At 44.7% G+C, this 19,840-nt stretch overlaps 1 protein-coding gene and 1 long non-coding RNA gene across 5 annotated transcripts in view; both read left to right on the forward strand.

Moving 5' to 3' along the window:
• The window catches only part of LOC139055981 (uncharacterized), a 111,470-nt gene that overhangs the window by 53,977 nt on the left and 37,653 nt on the right, over nt 1–19,840 (forward strand). The window lies entirely within an intron of this gene.
• LOC139055466 (uncharacterized) lies at nt 6,635–14,739 on the forward strand. The gene is made up of 3 exons (XR_011511776.1): nt 6,635–6,922; nt 8,401–8,537; nt 13,657–14,739. It is a non-coding gene; the product is annotated as an uncharacterized lncRNA (long non-coding RNA).

Raw genomic sequence — 19,840 nt, forward strand, 5'->3', positions numbered from 1 at the left:
TGCGGTGCGGCGGCAGGATTCGCGAGCATTTTCGCTTGCATGTGGAACAGGCTTAAGAGCGTTTAATCGCGACGAGCACTGGTTGATTCTGGGCTTTTGATCGGTTCTTTTCTTTTTTCTTTTTTGTTTTTTCTTTTCCTTTTCTTTTTAATTTTTTTTTTCATTCTACGGAGTAATGAAGCTAGCCTAACTGGCCTAACCGTCAGAAGCACTTCGGGGAGCCTTTCTTCAGTTGGCACACATTGTTAACGTCCGAACATCGCACAGCGTCTTATAGAGACGCCGTCGTGTATGGATTTTGATTTTCCCCTATTGAATTCGTTAAGGTGCACACAATTATTTCACTAGCGACTTTGCAATGCGCACTCATGGGCTACCGCCGCAGCTGCAAATCTAGATGTGCTTAAGTATTAAGACATATACATGGATATGTTGGTTTCTCCTTCCCAAAATTCCCGCATTTTTGTCGGCCTCCGTTCATATTTTGGAGGATTTTTAATAGACGTGGAAACCGTTGCGTGGCCCGCTGACCAAGCTGCTCAAAAAGTCATTTTATATCCCTGAGGTCTTGTGGAAGCTTCCACCTTCTTGCCGTTCAGCAACCTCATCATTTCCCTGTCAACTGTATCCCATTTTGACGACTCCAATCCCACGGAAGTTGGCAACGAAATAATATCCATGCGATTAAAGCCATTTAAATCAATTCTAGTGTGGATACCACAGCCGCTTTTGCTCACTGTTAATGGAAATATTGCGTTAATGAGCGCGTTTCTGAAGCATTTAAATTGACAGTCAAAAAATTATGTGGATCCCATGTATGTGCTAATCGATGTAAGCAAAGCTTTCTGTGTTGTCATTGTCATACGTAATCTCCAAAAAGTAGACAGGACCTTTCTAATGAAATGCTGTCAATGTTTGCCTGAATACGCCTGCCATTGTGATGCAAATAAACGGAACTTCAACTCATTTTCTCAGAAATGAACGCTGAATGAAATGCTGATGTCATCCTAAACAAGATCAACAAGCGCCGTAGTGTTCGATCTTATGATGTCCCGATTTGTATGCTTATATTCGTGATTATTTTTGGAGGGGGGAATCTGCTCTTGTACCGTAGAAATGTCCCTCGGACGTCTCTGATGCGCTCGTTTTTATTCTCAAGTACACAATGAAGACTCTAATCGCTGCAACTTCATGATGTCCTGGTTGCAGGCCACCGTGGCGTATCGCGCAAGTATGACCACGCTGATTCATTGTGGGTTGACATATACTATTTTGTGCGTCATACTTCGCCAAATTCATTTTCAAACTATGGCAGAGCTCGAAAAGGCCGGCCAATTCACTACGTCCCTTTACTCTGTTTACTTCCGCAAAGTGTGCATCTATCGCTGTGGTTACCAAATACGCCCAGCGGTATGCTACCACTCTAGCCTTTCAGGCGGATAAGCAACTGAAGTGGCAGGCTTTATTCAACATGGCGTGGACATTCAATATGGCTATCCTCAATTACTATTCGTGGACTTCGCTCACCGCATTCTCTCCAGTGTCATCTCTTAAACTACTCGCTCCCGCTAGACACAACACAACCACACAACGGCCTTAATGAAATATCAATTACACGCTAGTTGACACGCTGTCGATGTATATTTCCGCTGAGCACCGGGATTGAAGGGTGGTCCTGTCTATGGTGACATTATCCATCTACAGCCTCGCTCAACAACATCACTCGTTACTCATCGCGTTTTTTTTTCTTTCTTTTTTTTGTTGACAAGAGCATAGCGTATTTCCTCTGAATGTGCTTTCGGCTTTAGGTGTGACCTCGCACACCCGCTTATTCTGTTATGTTGACGGTGGCCGTTTTCGTCAGGCTGCCGCCTCATTCTGAGCTTCGCAGTCACCAGAGAGCACAGAAAGCTGTCTTCACAAACAAACCACCGGGATTCGAGCCCATCTCCCAAATGCACCATCTTGCATTTGGGAGGTGGGCACTCTAACCATTACGCTACCACCTACCTCCACCAATTTCTGCCTTCCCACTTCACGTTTTTGCCGCAGACGCAGGCAGAACGGATGCAGAAACGAAAAGTACAGATTGCTTGAGCCGTCAGCTGACACATGACCTTAACTTTGGCAGGTTATTCTCATTGGAGTGCATGTAGGCTTGCGGCTGCGTGCAGATTGTGGGTCGCCTTAGCTTTATTGTAAATTTGCTTTCACCGACTCTTTTCAGCTAAAACTGCAATGCCGGACAAAAATGAGACCTACCGTTGAATATTCTTTTTCTTGTTTTCTAGGTTTAAACCAAAAACGCTCATTTACACAAAAAGTGATTTTTTTTAAGAAATGGGATAAAGATACTATATTTCGAGGTCATGTTGTGTCAGTATGGGCCGGCACCACGTATGGACGAAAGGGCATCACAGCGCCGATGCACGTGGCAGGTTACTGAATGAAGAACACAGGAAGCGACTGTTTTTCAGTTCTCGCAACATATTGTACACAGAACACAAGTCACCCACAACCATGACGTTTTATTTTTGACAACAGCGATAGACAATGGCGGACTGATATACTTCCTAAAGGGGTTTCATTTTATTTGTTCATCGCAGAACCGCAAGCACAGGTTGCGTCACGCGTATACCGCAGCCGCGTACTGTGGCCGCGCTCCTTTTCCTCTAACAATGTGGCCCCCGGCGGCTTCACGCGCTCCCGTAAATGGCGGATTGGACTATCACTCCATAAGCTCCTTGCATAGAAACGACGGCATGATTGTTAACATATTGTTGGCTTGGATATGTTTGGCACCAGGCCCAAGACCCTGTCTTCTAACGCGTTCTTATATATGTTTGCGTTCGCGTCTCTGTCTTGAAGGGACGTGCACCGTAACATGCTGCAATGGTGCTTGCGTTGAGCGTATGTAAGGTGAAAAAGGCGGTTCTAAAATGTCTGTTCACTAATTTGTACAGTAAACCCATGTTTATAGTAATCGCGCAGTATAGTAGTAGTATAGTAAGAGTCACGAGTATGGCATCCGTAACCGCAAGCGTCACGTTATGGTCGTAACTTGTCGGGACAGCGTAGTTGTAATCCACAGACCCTGCCACTAAGGAATGCGTGGCTAGGCATGGCTGATGAAAAAGTAATTGCGAAGATTGCTTTTCACTAAAGGTTTGTTACCAAGAACGGCGGGAGCTTATACGGCCGCAAAGGATGGATGCTGGGCGGTCACTCCAATCATTTACTCGGCACATCACACATCTACACTGGAATTCAAATAGTTTCGCCAACACTTGCTCATATTCTCTGGCCTCTAAGCTGCGACTTCGCCTGCCACCCGGGCCCTCGCTTTTCCTCTTTGTCCCCCGCTTTTTTCCCAATTTGCTGAGACGTGCTTCCACTGATGCTTGCTCCTCCTCTTTCTCAATAGATGAAGGCATTCATTCACGCATTCCTAAGTTACTGCAGAAAATAGCGTGTCTTTATCTCCATAACCACCCTGTCTCTCACCTGGACTCTCCCATCGCAAAACAAAGTTGCTGTGTTGCAAATGGCTGGGCGTCACATATACAATTTTCTAGGAATGGCCAGTAGCACGGCGGGCATTTTCCGGTGGGTGACGAGACAGTATATAGAACAGCTTCCCTGCCATATCCACACTCACACTCTTAAAATTTTCACACCCTTATGGGTGTAATGCGGGTGTATTCATCTTTTCACCCCTTGTAAACACCCTTGAAACACCCTTTTTCAGCGCAAAAGGGCGTTCAACAAGAAAACACCCTTGGAACACCCCCAGTCTTTCTAATTTACACCCTAATTATAAGGGAGTAAGTGAACAAGCTTACAGTATATGATAAATGAACATTGCCAGTTAAGGCGTTGATATTGGCTGTACATGAAACGCGCGCTACCTGCGCTTGAATCAGGTAGCTGGAATGATTAGATCGGGGCACCTAGGCAGCAGCGCACTGGCTCCGAACAGTGGTCAAAAACGAAGTTTCCCACGAATGTTGATATCGAACGGATGACACTAACGCGCAGACTTTGCATAGCCAGATATCTGCAAAAGGCTTCATATGATCAATAGCAAAATATTTACAATGCTATCACTCAATGCTTAAAGGTGTGCAACCAGTTAGACTGGGAATGGTTAGGAGTGAGGGCTAACGGTAAATAGCTCACCAACTTACGGTTTGTAGATGACATTGGCATACTCAGCAACACTGCAGACTATTTGCAACAAACGTTTGAGGAACATGTCGAAGGAAGTGTAAGTCTGACTGAGAGTTAGTATGCAGAAGAGAAAAGTAATGTTCCGCAGCGTGGCGAGAGAACGAATGTCATGGTCGGCAGTCAGCCTCTAGAACCTGCGCAGAAATACGTTTATTGAGCTTAATTAGTCGCAGGGGCCTCTGATCAAGGAAATTAACAAAAATAAAATATTAGCTGGAGAGCTTACGGCAAGCATTACTAAATCATGACCAGGGAGCTTACTGCTAACCATTGCTTTCTACCGTTAGTAACGTATGGGGCCGAAACTTGGAAGTTACCAAAGAAGCTTTGGAAGACGTTGAGGACCGCGCAACGAGCGATGCAATGAAAATTATTAGGCATGATGATAACAGACCGGAAGACAGCGATGTGGATTAGAGAGCGAACGGGAATAGCTGATATTCTGGTTGACATTATGAGGAAGAAGTCGTGCTGGGCAGACATTGCAATGCGTAAGGGAGAGAACTGCTGGTCTATTGGAGTTGCAGAATGGGTGCTAAGGGAAGGGAAGCACAGTCGAGGACGGCAGAGAATAATGTGGACGTGATGGAATTGGGAAACTTGAAGACACGTGGAACCAGTTAGCACAAGACAGGGGTATTGGAGATCGCTGGAGAAGCTTCCGTCCTGCGATGGACGTCAGAATAAGCTGATGATGATGATGACGTGACGACATCCATGCTAGCTTCGCGGCATGTCATTCATGTTATGTCATGCATGCGTGTCATGCACGTTCTGATAGCTCGATTTGCGTCGATTGCGCGGGGGGGAGGGAGGGGGGCTAGTAGCGGCGTAGCCAAGTGGGGCACGCCGGGCACTTGTAACGCTCACTAACAGTAAAATTTTTGCTGCTATGGCAATGGCCCCGCTCCTTCCCCCTCCATGGCCAATTGGGACCCCCCCCCCCTCACACGAAAAAATTTTCTGGTTACGCCACTGTCGGGAGAGGGTGTAAGATTGCTCTAGACCCCTCCCTGTAACTTGTCAACGGAAACGGGGGACGGGAGGGCAGCTGCCGCCGGGCCGCAAACCTTAGGCAGCCCAATTACCGGCTGCATTTCCCTTTGCACGTGAATACTGCTCTAATGCCATTACACTGTAGGATCTGTGGCGGTTCGAGGGCATGCGACAATAAAAAAAACCCATACAGCCATCAGCAAGTCTTAGCTTGAGCAGATCTTTGGGAGCTGGGCAAGACTCTCACAAAAAAAAAAAGCTTGGCACCCCTCTTACAGGCATTGTCAACTCTGGGTCCCACCGCTGACTGTACATTTCCGGTAAAAAAAAAAATCACACCGGAACTCCTCTCGGATTTGTCTAAGTGTGCGTAAGCATTGTGACTCTTCCTCATCTACACGCAGTCCATGTCGTTATCAATGTTATGAGACTTGAGCCGACAAGTATAAGCGCCAGCGCTGCGGCGACACGAGCTGCTCTGGTCGGCGGCGCAAGCAAAGTACTGCAGGTGGCGGGGCCAGGCGCGCTGGTGACGTTCCGTTCGTTTTGAGCTGTTATCGCTCTTTAGCCCTCCTCATCCGCGCCGAAACATTATCAACCGTTCTCCGGCGGCGCCTGCTTGTGGCACGGCCGCGCGAACCGTATCTTGAAAGCGAACTGCATTGTGGACAGAGTGTGCCCACTGCTGAAACCTTCCCGCGCTGTGTTCGCACCGTTTACTTCGCTTTGAAAACAGACGCGCGTACACCTATCTTGAAAGTGTTCTGCGAAAAGCGCATAGTGCGGCATGAGCTGAGAGCTTCGTGACCGCAGTGTTCTCGCCGCTTCGGTCGCGTTGAAGCGAGAGCTAGCACGAAGGTGAATTCACTCGCTGTTGCGGGTTCTATTTTGAAACGTATCGTGTGGTACGGACTGACGGACGGATGTTTTTTCTTGTTGGAGAAGTATAGAAATGCTTACGTTATAAAAAAAATCGCAGGGTTCGCGAATTTCGCGATAAGAACCAACACCAACCCACTCCTCGGCGCCCCGCGGAGCGATGCCGTCTTGATCGCCCCCTCCCAACCCCGGGAAAAGGGACACTACCTATCTCAGTTGAAGAAACGATGATGAAACGTTAACGACAAGAACGGCATCTCCTAACGAGTTGTCTTATGGCCTCTGAGATTTGCGCGCGCAGCTGGCGCGCGCGAACCTGGGAGGCCCTAATTGGCCGCTTAATAGCATAAAAAGACAAAGATAATGCCAAATGACACAGTTAAAAATTCAAACAAATAACTGATCTTAATTATACTGTTTGGGAAAAAGAAATAAAAAATTAGACAGCCGCAACACACGCCACTAAAGCCACCACCGCCGGCATAACGCGGAACCAACAGTTGGCAACATTCATTCGCGCGTCATTGCTTCGTTCGCTTCGTCTTTGCAACGAGAGCCGCCATCTTCTCGCGCCTAACGTTTTGTATGGCTTTGTTCTCTGCAATCCGCGCACGCAGCTCATCGGTGGATGCACGTCTGCTCGGCGTCGCAATGCGGCCTGCGTCATTTTTTGGTGTTCGCGCAATCGGTGTGAAGCATGTCGCATGTGAAATGTTTGGTAGAAGTGCCTCACGTCCAAGTCAAGCCGCCGTACGGGTGTATGGCTGTGCGCCCTGTTCTCGGAAGCGTCAACGGCTTTCCGGCATGCGGATTTCAGGTACGTGCAAATGCGTTTCGCCCTCCTATTGAGCTCCGGCGCAAAGCGTGCAATATTTCATGTGAAAGATGCAGTGCCCGTCATCATGGTGTGATTTCGAGCGGCAAACGAGAACTTTGGCATTTAGAGCTCACCGCGGCTTCTAAGTTAGCGTGGAAATTGTTTTACGTTACCGTAATATGTTGCTGTCAGTCTAATCTGCGGCTTGTGGACAGCTAGCCCATTGACTTTTGCTTGTGGCAGCGATAAGTATATAAATGGAAGCGGTAATAATTTTCGAGAGCAGAGAGTTGTTTCGCTCGATGTTTGGTCGTGTTCATGGCGTTATGAAAGCTAGAAAACTAACTGGCTTTATCGTGCTTAGTTCCAACTCCAAGGGGCGTAACGTTGGCGCTGTATATGCTCGTTTTCGGTGTCACGAGTACCACTTTCATGCTTTTGTTGCATGAGAGGTAGCTGCTGCATGCCGTCTGGGCAGAATACAACAAAAGCAATTTCCTCACTTTCATACGTATGCAATGTGACGTAACAAAATTTCCAGCGTTTTATTCGGAGCGTAAATATCCAGTATAGTTTAGTAAGAAACTCGAATTCTGTCTTAGCTTAGTAGGCGTGAAACAAGTGAAACTCTTTCCTTTTTGAATTCGCCCGCAGATGCGTCATCGGGTAATTGACAGTAGCTTCGCTACGTGAGTTGTTTTATGCGCCAATATTGCCTGGTTAAGTATCCTGTTAATTTATGCCGACGCTCGTTCATCTTGATTTTAAGCGGTTACTATCCCCGAGTACCGGACGATGCCAAACTTGTGAGGTGCAGCAAACGCGGGAAATTCAATGTGGCGTGGCTGCAAGTTCCTGTTTTTACGTTTCTTGCATTCAAAGCCAACAGAGTATCACTGATTTATTTTCCATTTCTGCTGTACTTGATCAATCTAATGTGACAACTGCATTTGCTCTTTAATGTTCTCCATTTACTGTGTATTCAGCTTGGCTGCCGTCCTCTCTTCAGAGGATGCTGCTGTGATAGCTCTTTCGTATAGCACATGCCTCTAGGCCCTTGTGTTTCAAGGGCTCTGGCGAGGCAGCAGTGCTCCAAGTAATTTTACCATCCTATATATTTTCTATTTTGCATCATTCTTCCACGATGGATTTTAATGTTCATACTATTTGTCATTAGTCATCGCCATAATTTTATAGCACGTAGATTTTACGCACTTTACAGCGACAATTTTTAGGCCAGTTTACAGCCAAGTTACGTCTTCCATAATACATCGTCAACATTACCACTTGTCATGGCCCTCTTTGGCCAAACGTGGCCCTTGCGCCATAAAACACCACACATCATCATCAGCTTGGCTGCCAGAAAATGCTTGAATTTCTTTCAGTATCCAAGTGACGAAATATTCCACTGACGGCCGTGTGTGAAACACGCAAGATGACAAAACTGATAGCAAAATGATGAGATATTTCTTTTATAGCGTTTGGACTCGACTTTTGGTGAGGCTGTCGATCGACCTTGGGCCTGGTGACAGCACACCCGACATCGCCAAAGTGCAGCCTATCAGTTGAGTGCCCCCGAATGGACCATCAACATCGGAAACTGAAGCAGAGCCAGGTAGGGCCAATTTTTACTTTGGAACAGAATACTGACAGCTGCCTCTTTTTTAAAGAACTAAATAACATATTTACAAACCAATCCTTTCTCTTTCTGCAGCCTACATAGAATTGTTTTTTGTTCTTATACAGACCTTCAGAAAGCAGTTCTTCTGAACCCTTTTTGCATGCACAAATAAATAAAGAGGAGTTCACTTTCTGAAGAAATTGATGCACTGAAATGTGCGCTCGACACACAATGAGATGCAAGGTAACCAACAACTTTAAAGCGGTAAAAAAACAAGTTTGAAACAAGTTCTAACATCATAACCCGCCTTGGCATACGGATCTAAATATAACAGCAACAGAGGTGCATGCAGAGAAGTGTTTGTAAATGTTTGCAAGATATGTACATTGTCTATGAAATTGTTTTATTTACTTAGAGCTTCTTGGTGCCATGGCAGTGCAGTAAAAGCTCAAAATGATGCCCCTGCTCTTAATAAATCACCTTTAGATATTAAAATTAAATTATGGGCTTTTACATACCAAAGTCACAGCCTGAAGTTTTGGGAACCTGGCCTTCTTTAATGTACACCTGAATATAAGTGCATAAGCGTTACTGCATTTTACCCTCATTGGAGGGCAGCTGTCATGGCCTAGATTGAAGCTGGTACCAGCATGACTGAGCAGCATGGCATCATAGTAAGTGGGCTATAACACTAGGTCAAAATGAGAAATACTGCTTAGAACTACCAACTTCTTGGCTCACAAGCACTTTGCACTAAGTTAAAGGAGTATGGAGTACTGACAGCGACTGTTTATGTACCAATTTCTTTTTAACCTGACTCCATTATTAAAGTGCGAAGCTTCAATTAGTCAAAACCAGCCTAAATTACACAACCAGCTCAAAACACACACCATGTATAGCTGGATTTGGACATGAAAATGGAGTCAATTCATGTCGCCGAAAATGGAGGTGGCAGTCACACTATTTCATGCATTTTGCCTAAAACATAGTCAATAATTAATCAATTTCTAAAATATTCTTTTCAAAAAGTTTTTTTTCAAGCATGAAAGGAGGAGCCAAATGGTGTTCAGGTGCACGAGCGGTTAGTTGCACGGCACTTGCATGTGTTCACTGGCTTCTTTCAAGCTTGAAAGAAACATTTGTTGCACCTATTGAGCAGTAGAAAGCTGGATTGGGAATTTTTCAGGGTGCTCTACAATTTTCGCACTGACACTTTTGCTTTGAATATAATATTTGAGCAGTTAAGTAATCGTTAACTAATTACCTAATTACGAAAAATGCAAGAATTGGTTTCACTTCCTCAAAACGATGGCAAACGACATTACCTTGGTGCTGTCCAGCTACGTTGCAGTTGTACATATTTAAAGCTTGCATGTGTTATACAGACCACCTGGTAATTACAAGGTATATATAGAAGTGGCTAAGTTGTGTAAGCCAGCCATGTGTAGCGAATCATGAGAAACAGCCATGTTTCTTTGACTTAAGGGCATGATAAGATTGACATGCTCGACACCTTGTATCAGTGTGTTCTAGGCCTGTTCGTAGTTTAGCTACTACATAAACAATATTTCTCCACGTGTAAGCTCATATGCATCTTTCAAGTATATTGCCTCGTGTGTCCAAAATAAACCATCCTCGCGCTTCCTTCATTATGTCTTTATCTGTTGCTGTGCTAAATTTTTAACATGCAACTGCACAAATTTTCATCTAGTTTTCATGTTTCCTCGTTGTTTGGTGGCTTTATTTCTGAACAAGTTGTTTTCGTTAAACCCTGTTGCACACAGCAGTACACAGCATTTCTGCCTAGAGTGGAAATGGTTTTTTTTTTCAGATTGACATATACACCTTGCCTGGGCAATGTAAGGCATTCTACATAACACTGCCATGCAATAATGTTTATATTGTATTCCAGCATCATGCAGAACTGTTTACTTACCAGATTATAATATGTATAAGTGTTGGAAGTAACAGAACTGGAAGAAGCCAGCAGATAATGAGGCCAAGGAAAGCATACAGGAACATGTGTTAAGTTTTTTTATATGAAGTATAGAAATGATAAATTCTGGGTAAGTGAAAGTGGATTAAAAGATATCCACCTGTGGGTGGAGAACGGACCCATAACCTTCACATTACACATGTGATATACTAACCACTGTGGTACTACTGCCGTGCTCGAGCGTCGACAATCTTAGGGGCCATTGTGGACAGTTGAATGCTGCCTCGGTGGCACAGTGGTTAGTGCATCGCATGCCTAATGCAAAGGCTGTAGGTTCGTTCTCCCCCCATGCCTGGTTGTTTTTTTTTACGATTTTCATTTCCGTTTATCATTTCTACATTTAAATAGAAAATTACAAATAAGTTTCCACGTGCCTTCCCTGGCATCTTCCAGCTGTGATTCAGAAAAATTTTGACCCTCAGTATCCTTTCTTCTCCTTTGGAAGAACAGGAGCTTCATTTTAAAAATAATGAATTCACCTTGTTCAGTATCTCAATGTGGTCTCAAATCTTATCATAGCATGTGTATTACTAAGTGAAGTTTTTGTTAAGATGATATAGCATGGGACCTAATTAGTAGCCTTTGTGTACAGATATATGACTAGTCTAATAAATAGGAGGATTTTAAGAAGCACTTCTAACATGGTCTGAGCATGTGTTTAAAAAAACTAATCTAGCATGATTTCAGGCATAACTGTTGCCCCTGAAAAATATTTGGATAATATGCATTGGCATTGTTTTTAGAGAGCACCAATACTGCTTTGATAGAGGTAGCCTCGTGGAACATGAAGCATCGCTTCTTGCTGAGTCAAGGAAATATTTGCATATCTGAGGTGCATGTGTCATAAGCTCGAATGCTGTTTAGAGGCTGCTAATAAGAAAATTACTTGACTTGCCTTCCAGAGATTGCTTCAGTAGTCTATGCTACTCCATCATAAACAATTTACCAGGGTGAACATTCACCACAGTTGGCTTTGCAATGTTTATGCAAAATACCACAATTGGTTACTAGACATGTGACTGCACTAAAACTTGGAATTAATGACCAGTAAGATTTATGGGACCAGCAAAACTTAGTTTATTACTCCAGAACAAAATGCGAGGCACTTCGGTTATTTCTGCCATAGAGTTTCTTACAGTAATTACCAGAGGGAACTCTGGCGCTGCAGTCGTACCACCATGGGAATGATGGGAAGCACATGGATTTGTCGGATAATCGTGCTTGTGAATTCAGATGTTCTTGTGGCTTCGTATATTATACGCTATATAAATCTCATTGTCGTAAATTTCAGCGCAGTCTATACTCTTCGAAGTGCAGAAGTTGGCGTCAACACGCACAATTGCTATTAATTGCAACGATTGAGCTTGTCCAGGTAGCCAAATCGAAGGGCGCCAAGCGTCTCAAGGCACTGGTATGCCCGCGATAAATTCATCAGGGCGTTGCACTCGCTTGTCGTTACATTCTTCCGTGGCTTAATGGTTTCAATATCAGACTTCTGTTCTAGAGTTCCTGTGTCTGAATCCTGTCGTCGGACGATTTTCATGTTTATTTATTTATTACACAGTAAATTGTTGAGAATGACTAGTTTACAAAGTCACAAAGCCGTTTGAAGCCAAACAGATGAAGTTTAGGCAAATCCATGTACTTCCCATAATTTCCATGCTGCTACAGCCGTTCTTGTTTGATCTCCTGTGGACACTAACGTCAGAGTTCCCTCTAGTAATTATTGTATGAAACTCTGATTTCTGCGCCTCACTCGTGCAGAAGCGGCACCACACCTGCTGCGTAAACATGCACTACCTTTCGGCCAAGTGCAGGGAATGCTGTGAACTCGCCCTGTACAAAGCCTGCACTAAGTAAAACGAATCACAACGTGCAGGTGCTGCCACGTTGAACTGGTGGAATGAGGAGTGAAATTCAGCACCTCCTGAACTAGTTCAGAAAGTGCAGGTTAATCTAGTGGAGATTATATAGTAACAGAAGTTGAGTGATTCTGCGTTACATTCACGAAATATACTTCATGATACTTTTCCATTTATTTCATCAGTTATTAAGAATCCCTTTTGCATTGTTGGACAAAGCTACAGAATGCCAACATATTTTCTAGCATTCACTGGTAACAAACATGTCAAAACTTGTTCTAGTGTCTGGATTGCCGCTTTAGCCGTTAACCCCCAAGTTAATTCCGGAAAAATGCACCAAATTTTTTACGTACTCAATTTTTCGGCGTCATTCTCATTCTAAAAATATATTACTTCATTGGTCTCTGGTTAGAAATAACACAAAAATAAGAGCTGCTCTTGAGGGCAGCTTTCCCTCAATGCCGACTGTAACTCATCTTTGACAATACGAGCAGCATAACATCGGGCAGAAAGAGTGCAACTCGTCATTGGCGATATTGGTACTACCTCCAGTCACTAGTACAGCTTGGGATCAATGGTTAAATGTTGCGACTTTGTTGATGCCCAATTTTAATTCTGCAGCTGTTACACTTGGGTGTAGCATGTGTATGTACGTGTGCATGCATTAAAATGACTTCACGCTAGAGCAAAGCAACTGTAGTGCAGAGAGGCATTAGTCATCTTTATATATTTGCTTTGTAAAGATGCACTAAGTTTATTTTTTGCAGTATAGGCTTGGCGCTAATTGGCCAAAGATGCCCTTGTGCTACTAAAACCTATCAATTAATTCGCTTTTTGCAGTAGCAGGTGCTTATTCCTTTTTCAGGATCGGTCTGTGAGTTTTAATTTGTTTTTCTTGAACTGTGCAATTTCCACTCACAGGACTGCATGTCATGTGAAGTGTTCCTTTTTCAATCAAGAATGTTGAGGTTGTGTTTGTGAAACTCGATTTCTTGCCTCAAACGAGCTTGTACAAACTGACCAAGCTGATAATTCTACCTGCTTATATATTAAATGTGTTGCGGTTATGAACCCTCATAATGAATGACACATAGTATAAAAATTTTATCTAATAAAACGATTTAATGAAATTTTTCATGTTTTTCGCGTTCGTGTTCACTTCTCTACTCTCGTGTCCTGTCTGCATGTCTCACCTCTTTTTTTTTGCATAATAAATATCGTATAAACTTAACCATGCTTTTTTACCACAATGCAGGGGGAAAAAGCTCCGGTAACACCATGCATTCAGTATGGTGGCCCAGACGTGTATGCAAACAACCTCCTTCATGTGGACCAAGAACTACTCTGCAGTGTCTCACAGACTTCCATGCGAAGCCCTCAACATTCTCGTCTCAGTGGAATGGCTGCCCATCTGTCTGCGTGTCCATCACCAAGACGGCTAGTTGTAAAGCTCCTGTACCCGTTTAGGAAAGCTTAATGATTTTTTTTATTTAGTTTTCACGGTTGGCCGTAGAATCTTAACATTTTTGATGTTTCTAACGTTTTTACCTGGCACAAAGTGGCGCAATAACTTTAAACCAGTGTAATGTATTTAAGTGATGCTCACTCTAATGCCTATCTGGTTTTGTTTGTGTTTAAGAAATTTGAATGTCTGATGAGGTAACAGCATTTAAATTTGTCATCGTGGCTTGTTTCAATGAGCTGCTAGGAAATCAGATGCAAAACTTATCACATGCCAGTTGTAGCATTTTTGTATTCATGACTAAAGTATACACGTTTCAAAAGATGGAAAGTGGGGAAAAAAAGCCTCAAGAACATAATCATCCTAGGATTGTCATGTCCTTACAACTCTGCAATGACTAATGCCTCATGCATCTTGGGAGCACAATGGTCGCAATGCCTACAGGTATACTTGATAAGAGACTAGCTTGCAAAAATTTAGTTGAGAGTTAGCGCTCATCCTGTCTGCTTCTAGTCTGTGTCCATGCCACTTCGCGCTACAATCCAAGATCATGTTACTGTACCAACTCGCCCAACTTTTTATCCTTGTGTTAAAGACACACTCAGACTTGTTCTTACTTATGTGACCGGTTATTTTTGTGCTTTATAATAAGATGCAGTGCTTTTCGAATGAAAACGTGATATTTAGTAGTGAGGTTATTTAAAAAAACTGTTCTGCTTAAAATTTAATTGAGCAAGCCTGTGCCATTATTCGGTGCTTATGTCTTTGTATTGGTATGGTTTTACTCATCTTCCTTTTTACTTTTAAAATGTGCAAACATTATTATGTAACCATTTCTCTTGAATGAAATAAATACTTCTGACATTTCGTCACAAATTTTACAATGATGTTGTTCAATTACGTAACCTTAGACTAGCTGATTGTTGTTCTGGTAGCTTAACTTACAATGCCTTTGCAATATTCAATGCAAGCACATGGTGAAAAATAAACTAAGTTATTGGGTATAAGCAGGTATCTTTCAGTAAATGGAGCATACATATATTTCAGGAAATAGTGCATGCTTATATATTGAACAGCAAGGACAGCTACACATGCTGTTTTGTTCGTAAATGCTGAAACATGATTCGACGTGGAAGCACTTTGTTCTTTGGCTTTGAGTGCTACCTTTTAAGTCATGTGTCAAAGTAGTAGTAGAAGCATCCCGTGGCGATAAATGACAACTTTGATGAATAGAGGTGTAAAATGTGTGCTTAAAACGGCAAAAAACTGTTTGACAGGCAAACATATGCTTCTGTAGTACTGTACTTGTTACCGTCGCCAATCCATGCATTGCTTGTGCTCTATTGCATTCAATATGAGCTACAACAACGAGCTGTGGTGTCTTTCCCTCCTGGTCGAGCTGGTGTTGCGAAAATGTTTGACCAAGAAAAGTGGAGGTTTTTAATTATTTCTGAAATGCATGTAACTATGCTTTTGGCTGTGTGCTGTTTCCACGGGGTTATAAGTACTGGTGCACCAAGGTGCGGGAGATCCTGTGTCCTTAGTGCAGCGCGCATTGTTATTGCGCTCTGCATCCGACCGGCAGTGTACTATCACTGCAGAGGAAGATTACGAAAAGCATGGCCTGTGTGCCTTGCTGCGATGGTGAAACCTTCAATTGTTTGCCTGAAAGGGTCGCACGTTATGCTACCACATGACGGACCAGAAGCGCAATATGGCGACGCCTCACAGATTCTGGCTCATACTGAACAAGGTAGTACCGTAGCTAAGGCTAGGCAGCATTCACAACAGCTAGTCTGCCCATTAACTACATGGCTGTAGTGAACGCTAAAATACTTGCAGGGATAACACCCTTTTGGAAGCGTGTTGTCCATGCTACACCCATATTGAAAGGGTGGTGTCTCTGTTACACCCCATATAGAAAGGGTGTTGTTAGCTTTACACCCATAGGCGAGGTGACGTCATATTAACACCCCTTCTCTTGTAGGGTGTTAATTTGCACCCTTTGCTTGAGGTGTAGCAATACACCCAAAAAGGGTGTCACCCATGGGACAAGTCATTTACACCCTTAAGGGTGTTAAAATTTTTAGAGTGCAGTGCTCTGCTTCGTGAGCTACTATTAGCCGCTACGACGAAGTACGAAATGAAAGAAACCTAGCTGGGCTGGTCGCGGGCAGCTCTTTTTGGATTCGTGATGCATCGATTTAAAATATATATATTTCTTATCTAAGCGCAAATGCCAGCGATATAGGCGATGTGAGTTACGGTAGGTCGTTACTTGGACTAACGACGCTCTTCACGCAGCACTTTCATCTTACGCGTGTTTGCGAACGGGAATGAAAGACAGCAGGGTAACAAGCCTTCCTGAAATTAAACATTCGGAATAACCCTTTGTTTGGTGGTTGGACATATGTCGAGGGTTCCCGATACGAACCACCTGCAAGTCTGTATCACCTTGCAAAGGGGAACTCAGATGAAACGTTGTCAAGCGGATAGGCTTTTATCATAAGTATATATTGTGGGGATTTGGGGAATTCGACGCACCATTGCGCTGGCGAATTTCACCCAGTTCTGTAATCCCAGCCATGCCGTTCTTGCTCCGAACCAGTTTTAGCGGTGGCGCTCCACTCGCCATGGTTCGTGGGTGAGGGCGGAGCTAGTGACGTCACGGGGGTGGCCCCTGGTGGCTACTGCCGTGACGGGACGGTCTCTCTTCTCCTTGGGGACAGCACCCGGTACGTACGATGCTCTCTCTCATCCGCCGACACCTTTGTGACTAGGATTGAGCTCACGCACGGCGCCTTTGCCCGTGCGGGGAGCGCGTACCTCGTGTTGTTTCCTATCCCGACGCTAAGCCTAAGAACGGGTGCCTAGTGCTCGCGCGAGGTCGTACCACGCCGAGCCGCACTCATCGAAGGCCCAAGCCGAAGGAGATTGCCCGAGCTCTCGCGAGTTGGCCCATTGGTTATCGCCAGAGCAAGTAGCATAGCCGCCGGGACTTTTCCTAGCGGCGCGTCCCAGCTTGAGCCTGTGCTCTCGCAGCGACGTGCTACAGGCGCCCCTAGCTGTATTTTTCGCCCTTGGTGCGGGACCCCTTTGGTTCCCCGCCGTCCCGGGACCGGGCGTTTGTGCAGTGTTGGGTGCCGTTGGAAATAATAAACGGTTTCCTTCATTTTAGGGCAATACTGTGTTTTTGCGTGCGTCGCTCGGTAGCCCCTCGTGGCCTGAGCTCGCGCGCAGCGGCGCTAGAGGCTGACGGCAGACGCGGCCCTGTGGCTCGCTAAGCTCGAACCCGCGGTGGTCGGTACTCCTGTGAGACCGAAGACCCCACAATATTTATTGAAATTCCTTACCATAAGGTGAAAGCCGACTAATAAGCATTTAAATTTTTTGTGTTGTTAAAACATCCTGTTAATAAAAGGTTGCTGTGCCTTACAGCCCCTTAATTTAAAGAGTAAGTTATGAAAAATAAATTGGTGAGGTAAATGTGCAAACGCAGACGCAAGAAAAGGCCCAGTCCGTTTACCAGTATTCACTGAATGAAGATGGAGCACCTCTATACTCTCACGTTGTAGTAAAGTCAAGAACAAAACACTTCCAAAAGACTCAGTCACGAATGTTACTCATTATAAGGTGAGCTTGCACTGCAAAAGAAAATAACACTCAAACATAACGGTGGCTGCGCGCGAAGTGCTTCCTCTGATTCCGATCTACGGATCAAGGCGCCGGTTCGTCAGATTGGAATGCTCGCACATTGTAGCGCAATCTCGGGTCGTCAAATGTGATGAAGAATGTATGCCAGTATTCGCTTCACGCGCGCCATCTGATAAGATAACGCTTTCGCTATTGCATCCGTGACAACGTACTAGATATTAGAAACATATGCAGGCGCATCTTGAGCTAACTGATAACTTTGAAACTGTGGTTAAACGCTAAAAAAAGCCCCCCCCCCCCCGCACCCTTATAAACAAAGATACAGTTGCTTTCAATATTAGCTGAAACATAGTGCGTTTGCTTTAGAAAGGGCCTCCAACACTTGACAGCGGCGCCGACATGCAGAAAATTCAAGAACAACCGCTTTCCAATTACTGGTGTTTATCAAACCAGCATATCATGGTTCAATGTAGCCCTGTAGTCCAGGCGCCAGTTCCACCACGGCTACTGTGTTGGAGCTCACATTTCATGTCAGCATTAACTGTCACAAAATCATAGTATTTTTTTAACATGTTATCATCAGACAGCTAAAATACATCCAGCGAAACCTTCACCTTAATATTTCAGTTCTTTTCGTTCTAACGTACATATCCATGCGAATCCATATGTTACAATGTATTGAAAATGTACCCAATGCTTTCCTTCAGGAAGCTTGTTTTATTCCTTCTGATGCCAGGAAACCGAGCCTGATGCCACCAACGCTCAGAAACCTACTTCGGAGCGCGCACAATGTTCTCGCACACCTTGTGGGATGCACCGTAGCGCTGAGGTGCTTCTTTTATAATGTATGAGAATCGGTTGAAAAGACAGAGACGCAAGGTTAGGCCACGTTCTTAAGCTCATGAAGTTGATTTGTGCCAAGATAACCTGTCCAAGCTTTCACACTTTATAAGAAGCCTGCAGCACCATCCATATGCCGGCTGCTTTTAACTGCACGAAGCAAAATTATTGAAACGATACAAACAATGTTAACATCACTTTATCATTCGAGTGTTCAGATTGCTAACCTCTAGATGCGGAGTAAGTTGAGAAGTTGTTTGCGTAATTAACAAAGCTACGTTAATTAAATTTTCAGTAATGCTTCTTACGTGGCTAAAGAAAATGAGCAGTTTGAAGCCCGTCCTCGAGATTATGCAGCCAAGCGAAAAACATTCGACTAAACATGCTACTTTAAGAGCCATGCGAACGAAATTTTTCCAACACTCGTGGAAGACGTAACTGGCGCACAAAAAAAAACATCTGTAAAGTCACAGAAAGAACAGCAATTCACGACGGGACACAAAGGAGGAACCACACACAAACTGCGCTAACTTTAAGCGCTATTCTTTATGTGATAATGAAGCTACTAGCCCGTCAGTCATTGCTTCCAAACCTGTAAAGTCAACCTGACCACATCTAGCGTTTTGTGATGCTGTCATCAATAAATTGGCCCCGTGAACGTGTTCCCCATGGCCACATAGTCGCGTTCCATTTTTATTCATGCTGCTTTCTCGAAGGCAAGCATTTTAAAATTTTGTGTCAATACGGCAGTGAACGTGTGCCGCCGCAAGCTTGCTTGGTCGCAGAGGCGATGCATGACTGAATGACGGTGCAGATTTAGCGCGTCGCTGGCATCAAGACAATGCGCTGCCGCCGAGGGAAGGAAGATAACGAAAGTGAACCGCTTGGTAGCTGCGCACGGAGCCGTGCCGATGGTGGCGGTGCCATCATGACGAAATCTGAGGCGGCGATATTGAGGGCTGAGGCGTTTTTTTTTTTAACGCGATAGCGTTAAGGAGCTCGTGTCGCAGAAAAGCCGGTGTCGTCGGCGTCGGTGTCGGGTGTCGGCGTCGGCGGCGTTGACCGTGAGCGATAAATCACGGCAGGCGCTTCATAAATAAAAAGCAACTTCCAAGATTGGCCCGGTGGGAATCGAACCAGGGTCTCCGGAGTGTGAGACGGAGACGCTACCACTCAGCCACGAGTTCGATGCTTCCAAGCGGTGCAAACGCGCCTCTAGTGAATGCGGTGTTGCCTTCGAAACGAGCCGTGCAAAGTTATACTGCGGTGTATATCGGTAATTATGAACATGTAACGTACAGAAGTCACAATTACACGAGTTGCGAAGTGCGTTTCCGCTGCATTTCTTCTGCGCTTTCCGCACACGCAGAGCCATCTTGCGGCAAACACAGAAGACCCCCCTCCTCTCAATGTACGGCGCTGCCCCGACAGGAGGCGCGCCGCGCGCGCATTGGGACCGCTGCCAGGCGCGTCGCGGGACTCC

This window comes from Dermacentor albipictus, chromosome 2 (genome assembly GCF_038994185.2).
Source record: "Dermacentor albipictus isolate Rhodes 1998 colony chromosome 2, USDA_Dalb.pri_finalv2, whole genome shotgun sequence".
Taxonomy (NCBI): domain Eukaryota; kingdom Metazoa; phylum Arthropoda; class Arachnida; order Ixodida; family Ixodidae; genus Dermacentor; species Dermacentor albipictus.